The sequence below is a fragment of the Sus scrofa genome, chromosome 1 (genome assembly GCF_054392235.1).
Source record: "Sus scrofa isolate SSC_HxYL_T2T_F1_AM1 chromosome 1, Sscrofa_HxYL_maternal_Yorkshire_Landrace_v2.0, whole genome shotgun sequence".
In the NCBI taxonomy this organism is placed as follows: Eukaryota; Metazoa; Chordata; class Mammalia; order Artiodactyla; family Suidae; genus Sus; species Sus scrofa.
In genome coordinates this window covers 17,529,860-17,538,500 of record NC_139383.1, presented here as the reverse complement: position 1 = coordinate 17,538,500, position 8,641 = coordinate 17,529,860, and the positions used below count along the sequence as shown (strand labels likewise).

Sequence of the window (8,641 nt, the reverse complement as noted above, 5' to 3'; positions counted from 1 at the left end):
GAACCTCCATATGCCGCGGGAGCAGCCCAAGAAATAGCAAAAAAAGAAAAAGACATAAAGTTGAACTTGAATAGTCAGAGTCAATGTGCTTGACCACTCCCTTAGATCCTTTGATGAGTCCTTAAATGGACAGGGTTTGTTTGTTTGGGGTCAGGGAGCTGGTGTACAGCAGCTTGTTGTGAGATCTCAGTTCCCAGGCCAGGGATCGAACCGGGCTACAGTGGTGAAACCACCAAGTCCTAACCACTAGACCCCTAGGGAACCCCTTGTTTGTTTGTTTCTGATGCAAGTTACCCCCTTGATTGATCAGTTTTATACAAATTCAAAACATGGGCGTTCCCTAGTGGCTCAGCAGGTTAAGGGTCCAGCATTGTCACTGCTGTGGCTCCCATCACTGCGGTGGCACAGGTTCGATTCCTGGCCCCAGAACTTCCACATGCCACAGGCACAGCCAAAATAAATAAGTAAATAAAATGTAGGTTTTTTGGTTTTTGGTTTTTGGTTTTTTTAAATGTTAAGTTTAAACGATTTTCTTGCCTTGGTTGTAGGAGCTTTCTCGACCTGTCGAAAATCTCGAAATAAGACTAGCCCACCACACCCCTGAACATTCTGCCTTGGCGAATCCCTGTGCGGCCCAGCAGACTCTTCCCCTCACAGCTCTGAGGACACAGTACTCCTTTTGTTCACTGAGTTCCTGGCACATCAGTGTTTTCAAACGAGAATCAAAACAGAGCCCAAACGTTACCGCAGCCTAGCTCGATTTAAAACTTTCATTATTTTTCCAAGGGATTTTACTTAAAATGTAGTGTTCCTGGAGTCAGATCACCGTGTTTACTATTTAAGGTCAAGTTTTGCTCTTATCTAAGTTTTTCCAGTTGGGAGCAGCTTCCACGGTCTACGCTCTGTTTCTCCCCATTTAGATGGGAGAGGCTGAGTGGAAACCCACCAGCATCCCTGGCAGAGGCAGTAGGGGGGGGGCAGGCTCTTTATTTTTAATTCACTGGAATATGAAGGGAGCCGCTCTGGAGCTGTTTTCAGTCTAGACAGGATATGATGATAATAGCACAAATAAAAGTTCATGTATTCCAGCCAGGGACAAATTAAGTGGGTGCAGGGCACAGATATATGGCATGCTGTTAGTGACATCGAGCAGCACAGGGCCCACTTCAGGGCACGATGCCCAGATTAATTGGCTTGCCCAGAATGTATCTATGATTAGATGCAAGCTCTCAGAAAATGCTACGTAGTTCCCAATTTATCTTCTCAATTTATCTTCTCAGAGGCCCTGAAAGTTAGACATTTTATTTTATAGACCAGGAGAGTGAGTGGCATTTGACACCACTGGTTCACGAAATAATTTGCTAGTTTTCCTTCCTAAGCATAGATATTTCCTGGAGACACCGGCCATGTTGAGACGATGCAAGGAGTATTAATTGTTGCTCTGCCAAGGGTGGCCAAGCTATGGCACAGTCGGGGATTACAGACTTATGGGAAGAGGGATGTATCTTGAATATATGTTTGCATGAAGGATCAAAGTAAGGCTCTTTATGTCACACGAGCTACTGAAATAGAACCCCCGAGATTGCTGTGCTTAAAAATACTACCGTTGGTGCCTTGAGGAATATAATGGTGATCAGATGGGGCACCTGGCTGCCTGTGGTCCCCTCTGAATCGGCTGGAAAAGGGAAGGAATCAGGAGAAATAGCCAAGGGCACAGAGCAACTTCAAAAATAGCATCTCTTTGTGGAAAAGCTCAAGATGAATAGTGAAGAAGGTAGGCTCTGTATCCAAGAAAAATCCAGGGTGAAATTCTCTTGCTGCTTACCAAAGGCTAAATACTGCTTGTGGATGCGGACAAGCCATTCCAATGGCCTCCACTGAACCTGGGCGTGCGTGAGCCAATGATAAAATTCAGTCCCATAAAGAGCTCTTGTTAATCTGTGGCACCATGTTTACCATCAAACCTGCAAATCCAGGAAAGTTAAACACTGTGGGTGGATCAAAAGAGGTGGTTCCTGAATATTTGTTATTATTATGGAGGAAATAGTGAGGAAAGCAACAGTGCTTGTTTGCTTTTTTTGGATGCTGGATCCATTCAGGTCCATTTAAAAGTTCCATTCCTTTAAACATTTACCATAGCACACTTCTGTTCCTTTTTGGAAATGCTGCAACATGTAAACCTTTGCAGGACCTTCCAGGGTTTAATAGTGAGGCATTGGAGAATGATCAGAAGTAATTGAAAAGGTTATGCTTTCTAGACAAGGTCTTGAGAAGAACTCTGTCTCTCAGCCTCAGGAACTCAATCCTTTCAATTCTTGCAGTTAGTCACACAGAGAATCTAGAAGACTAGGACTTTGAGTGAGTGCTGAGAATTCCTGCCCGTACAGGATACCAGAGACCGTGTGGTCTAAGGCAGCAGTGTCATTTACTTCAATCTTCACTACTCTCATTCACTGAGATTTCATTCATTCATTCATTCATTCATTCAATCATTCCTTTATTCATAGACGTGTCTGGCTGGCACTGAATTTGCCTCCACGAAGGCTTGAATCTGGAGGTGCAAAAGTAGCAGGCATCTTCTGCAAGGTGATGAATAGGTAGCATTATAAAATATATAATCTGTAGAATGAGATCTATACCTAAAAAACACTAAATAAGTATTAGCTACTAATTTTAACTGTGCTTATCATTAAACAACACAGTAACAACATAGACAAATTTTAAAGATAATTTAATTCCTGATCCCACCATTCTAAGGCATCACCAGTTTTCAATTTACTTCATTTATTTGTTTAAAATATAAAATATATTTGTTGACCTCCGGGTCAATTGCAAACACTGGCATATATTTGCAGGTTCTCGTCTCACCTATGTACATACACCTTCCTGATTTCTAAGAGTTAAGTTTTTCGTACAGAGGGTATTTTCTCATAGTCTTACTTATTCTTTATGTTAACTAATCAGTAGATATTATTTCTTCAATATCATCACTTCTTTGCGGGATCTTAAGCTTCTTTCTAAATCTTCAGTATTATAAAAATGCAATCATAAGTCTCTGAGCACAGAGTTTCTGATTTCTTTCCAAGAATTTACCAGGATAAGTTCCCAGGAATCTAAATGCTGGCTCAGACGACATGAACAGTTTTACGGATTTTGATGCATCCTGCCAAATTTCTGAATCTTGTGCCAATTTACATTTATAATTTTCTTTATATTGGTCACATTCCATTGCCACTTTCATGAAGATACTGCTTGATTTCTAGATGGAAAACTGAGGAACATTCTAGTCTCATCGAGAATGCATACATAGGGATTTCCCTTGTGGCACAGGGGTGGAGGATCTGACTTCTCACTGCAGTGGCTTGGGTCGCTGCTCTGGCAGGGGTTCAAACCCTGGCCTAGGAACTTCCACATGCTGCAGCTGCAACCAGAAAGAAAGAAAGAAAGAAAAAGAATGCCTGCACAAGCCATTTCTTATAAGAAGTATCTTCCAGATGGCTTAACCTATACATTATATAAATGCCTTCTACTAGACAGGAAAGCCCCTTTCCTCCTTCCCAAACTTTTAGCATCTTCTTACTTCCTCACTCCCTAAGACAGTCCTGTACTGAAACACCCACGCATGCTGTTTCTGAACATTAGAAATGGAAAAGACCTCAATTATCTTTTTACCCCCTTCATTTTAGAGTGAGGGACCCTGAGAGCTAGGGAGACTCAATTATTTCAGATCCCAGGGTGGGTGGGGAGATCTAGAAGGAGGTCCCCTGCATAGCGCTGACTAGTACTGCTGCTAGGAAATATCAAGGGGGTGGCGCAGGTACTAATATTGGAAACAAAAAGACAATATCAGCATGACCTTTGGGTAGGTGTGACCTGCATATTAGTGAGATGTTCCAAATTTTTCTCCCTCCCTAATGTGCCCATGGCTTTGCATGTGGACCCTGTTGTCATGGGTGTGGGATGACCTACGCAGCCTGGGGACTGTCAGTGGAACAGGGTGCACTTGGGAAGAAAAATGAAGGCACCATCCCAGAAAGGAAATTATGAAGTATTAACATGCAAAGGTTGTGCTCTCACAGAGCTTTAAGACTGGTCTCCTTGGTTGACAGCAGACAAGGTGCCATGTGGCTGACTGCTTTGTTCTTTGAGCTTTGGGTCTAGCCATGCGCTCACTAGCATTTTTTAAAACAGAGAGCTTCAAGTTCTTCCAACATATAATGATATTTTATGTCTTTGTGCCCATGTACCTACTGTTCTCATAGTCTGAAACCAGCTCAGCCCCTTTGTGCCTGGCCAATTTCAACCCTTCCTTCAAGATTTATTAACTCAGAGGAAACCTCTTGCAGGAAGCCTTCCATGATGCCTCTAGGCTACCATGACCATCCAGTTTCTCAGTTCATAAAGGGCCTGTGGATTCTTTTATCACACTGGGCTGAGCATATTTATGTATCTGTCTCCCTCACTAGACTAAGCTCATCAAAATCAGAATCTGTGACTTATTTTCATATCCCACAATGTTTAATACAGAGTAGACATTCGGTAAATATTTATTGAACTGAAATATATGAAGAGGATTTGTGAAAATTCTAAAACCCATTGAAGATGATCTGGGTCTAGCATCAGGAAAATGTGACTAGAAAGTAATTCTCTCTTAGAATGTTTAAATCTGATCAATGTTGTGGTATTATTGAGTAGGAAATGTGTTAACAGGAAAGGGGTAGCCTGATCTCTGTACAAGAGAAACCTGGTAATAATAATTTCTCAAGAATGTAAATTATTTTAGTGTTTCTGCTGTGGTGCAGTGAGTTAAGGATCCAACTGCAGCAGAGGTACACGTTCAATCCCCAGCCCAGTGTAGGAGCTTAAAGGGCTGGAAGCTTCCATAAACTGTATATGTGGCCATAAATTAAAAATAATAAATCTAAATCATTTGTATCATCACCATCATCTCCTCTAGGATCTTAATCTAGTAGTATTCTGTGTTGAATCTTCAATCTTGGAGTTCCCATCGTGGCACAGCAGAAACGAATCCGACTAGGAACCATGAGCTTGCGGGTTCGATCTCTGGCCTTGCTCAGTGGGTTTAGGATCCGACGTTGCCCTGAGCTGAGGTGTAGGTCGAAGACGCAGCTTGGATCTGGCGTTGCTGTGACTGTGGTGTAGGGCAGTGGCTGTAGCTCTGATTAGACCCCTAGCCTGAGAAACTCCACACGCTACAGGTGCTGCTTACCTTATATATTTGCTCAGATCTTTCATATGTTTAGACACATTGTCAAACTTGATGGTCCCTTCTGTTTTCTTTCTTCACCCATTTTTCTCCCATCATTTCCTCAGTCCCCTTCCATCTAGTTTCCACTCCTTCTTCTACACTGAAATTTCACTGGCTAAATAGAGTTACCAGTCCCCCCCAAATGAACATGAGGTTGATACTTATACTGTTGACTTTTCCATGAGGTCAGACCTTGTGGATCCCTCCCTCCTTCCTATAATCCTCAACTCCCTTGACATCCTGCTGTCATGATTCTCTTCCTACCCCTGGGACCGCTCTCACCCAGACAACACGGCATTACCCCACGTCCTCTTCAATGCTAGTGTTCCCCAAGTTCTGTCCTTGTCAATTTTCCATTCTCACTTATACCGGTGGATTTCAATCTTTGCTCCCCATCCCACTCGCCTGGGACTCTTTCAAAAATAAAGATACCTGAAAGAAGGGGACATTTATGAACGGTTGGTAGGAATGTAAATTGGTACAACCACTATGGAAAACAGTATGGTTCCTCAGAAAATGAAAAATCGGACTACCATCTCATCCAACAATTCTACTTCTGGGTATATATTCAAAGGAATGAAGAAGCATCTCAAAGATATCTGCACTCCCATGTTCACTGAAGCAGTATTCTCAGTAGGCAAGATATGGAAACCACCTAATATTATTAAGCGGTAAGAAAGAAGAAGATCTTGTTATTGGTGGACTTGGAGACCATGACGCTAAGTGAAAGAAGTCAGAAAGACGAATACTGTATGATATTACTCATATGTAGACTCTAAAAGAGCTTAATTCATAGAAACAGAGAGTAGAATGGTGGTTACAAGGGGCTAGGGGTGGAGGAACTGGTGAGATATTGGCCAAAAGGTAAAAACTTCCAGTTGTAAGACAAGTTCTGGGGAATCTAAGGTACAGCATGGTGAGTACAGTTAATCCTGCTGTATTATACTTGAAAGCTGCTGAGAGAGTAGATCTTCAATGTTCTCACCACAAAAAAAGGCACGGTCATGGTCATGGTCATTGCGTGACATGATGGTGATGGAGGTGTGAGCTCACACCAAGGTGGCAATCATCTTACAATATATAAGTGAACACACTGTACACCTTAAACTTACGCAATGTCATAGGTCAATTATATCTCAGCAAAGCTGGAAGGAGAAAGCAGGAGTACTTCAGGAAAAATTAACAGTCTGAACAAAACAGAGAAGCAGAAAATAGGAAATACAGAGAACGTGGGGGAAAGTAGATAAGAGCCTCCCAGAGTAACTCTATGTTGGATCATAACAGAAAATCAGGCTGGAAAAGCAGTGTGGGATCAGACAGGAACTGACGTACCCCTGCTAAAGTGCCCGCATTGTTATGCCTTGTAGCCTTTCGCCTAGATTAGCAGCATGGCTGAAAAGTTGCCCCGTCTAAATTTTCACCCCCTTCTAGGTTCCACATCACCATTCATTATAAAATAAACCTAAGTTGAACAACTGAACAATTTATTTTCAAAAACACAAGCGGTTACACTCCCTCCCTCCTTTCTTTTGGCTGCACCTGCAGCATGCGGAAGTTCCTGAGCCAGGGATCAAACCCACGCCAAGGCAGTGACCCAAGCCGCTGCAGAGACGATGCTGGATCCTTAACCTGCTGTGCCGCGAGGGAACGCCTTACACGGCTCGTTTGATGCTTCTGAAAACCAGAGCTGTGTTTTGTCAAAATCTAACATAATGTCAGACATAACGGGCCCTCAGTCAATTTTTTTTTTTTTTTTTTTTTGCTTTTTTTTTAAGGGCCACATCTGCGGCATATGGAAGTTCCCAGGCTAGGGGTCCAATCAGAGCTACAGCTGCCCCTCTACACCACAGCCCCAGGAACACGGTATCTGAGCCACATCTACAACCTACACCACAGCTCACTGCAATACTGGATCCTTAACCCACTGAGTGAGGCCAGGAATCGAACTCGCATCCTCATAGATCTTAGTTGGGTTCATAAACTGCTCAACTACAAAGGGAACTCTGTCCCTCAATCAATATTTGTTGCCTAATGAATCAATGAATGAATGATGGACCAAGATATCTCCAATTTGAACCAGTAGGAAAGACTAGTCAAAATTATGGAATATTCTCAAAGAGAACAGAAAGTAGTATAAATTGAATGGCTTATTTAGAAGAATTACACAAGAGGTATTTTATGGCACTTTTAACTGGCTGTAACAGAATTTCTGATGTTGATGAAACATCCTCCTTTTTTTTTTCCTCTTTTTAAAGTTTTATCCTGTTAATTTAGTTAGTAAACTCCTACCTGCACCCCCCCACCCCCGCCCCCAATAGTACAAAAGCAAATTTTACCCAGCTTGGAATGAATTATCGTGAATCGTGATTAGTCATTCTAAATTAAAGTAGATTTATTTATGGATTTACTAGTGAATGGTTGATTTGTCCCTTGGCTATCATTAATCTTTAGCTTCTTAATTTTGCCTTTCAGTAGTTATTACAGAAAGAAATACAAATTTCTTAAAGGTATTTTACAGGGTTTTTTGTTTTGTTTTGTTTTGTTTTGATCGCTGAAGAGTAGCTCTTATTTGGGTAATTCTTATTGTCTATGCTACTCTTGAAGAGTTCTTTGGCAAATGAAGATTTGTATTTTTCATCTTTTTTCCTTTCATGTGTGTTCCATTTAGACCAGGAAATTGACATTTCAGCCCAGAAGACTTAGGCCAGATGTTAGTCCACTGGCTGAAAGATGGATTTCCTGCCCTAATAGGTGACCTCTGAAAGCAAAATAGGCTTTTTCTTAATGGATAGACTGTCCAAATGACCTCATTTCTAGAACAAGGGGCCTTTGTTGTGTCTCTTTGCTGTTGGAATCAACATCATCTGATTTTTGAAAATACTCAGTAGATAAAGAGGAGCTAGTACCTAGTTGTTTCATTTATAAGGCAGAGGAAAAAATTATGCTTAGGCAATACATTTTTTGTTCCTTTAAAAATATTTGTGTTCCTTAAGAGGGAAATGGTGCAGAAAATCTGGTGCCTGCGTACCCATATTAATACTTCTCTTAGATTTTAGTCCTTATGCCAGCCAGCACTAACCGTAGGAGCAGAGCATGTTACGTTTCCCTAAACAGGGAATTGTTTCACTATGCTTGACCAAGGCACTATTTAAAGAAGTAACCATGACCCCAGTGTCCTGCCACTCAAATTTCTATCTCTGTATGTGAGAAGCTCATTGAGACATTCTCATGGTGCTACCTCTTTTGATGAGTTCTTCACCAAGTTCATTTATTTATATCTTCAACTGTATAAGGCGGCTCAGAAAAATTGAGATAATTGAGCCTTTGTGTGTGTGTGTGTGTGTGTGTGTGTGTGTGTGTGCACATGCGCGC

General features: G+C 41.7%; 1 pseudogene; it reads left to right on the top strand.

The window, feature by feature from the left end:
- Nucleotides 1–3,808: 3,808 nt before the first annotated feature.
- On the top strand, nucleotides 3,809–3,903 carry LOC146405950 (U6 spliceosomal RNA; annotated as a pseudogene).
- The last annotated feature ends 4,738 nt before the right edge of the window (nucleotides 3,904–8,641 follow it).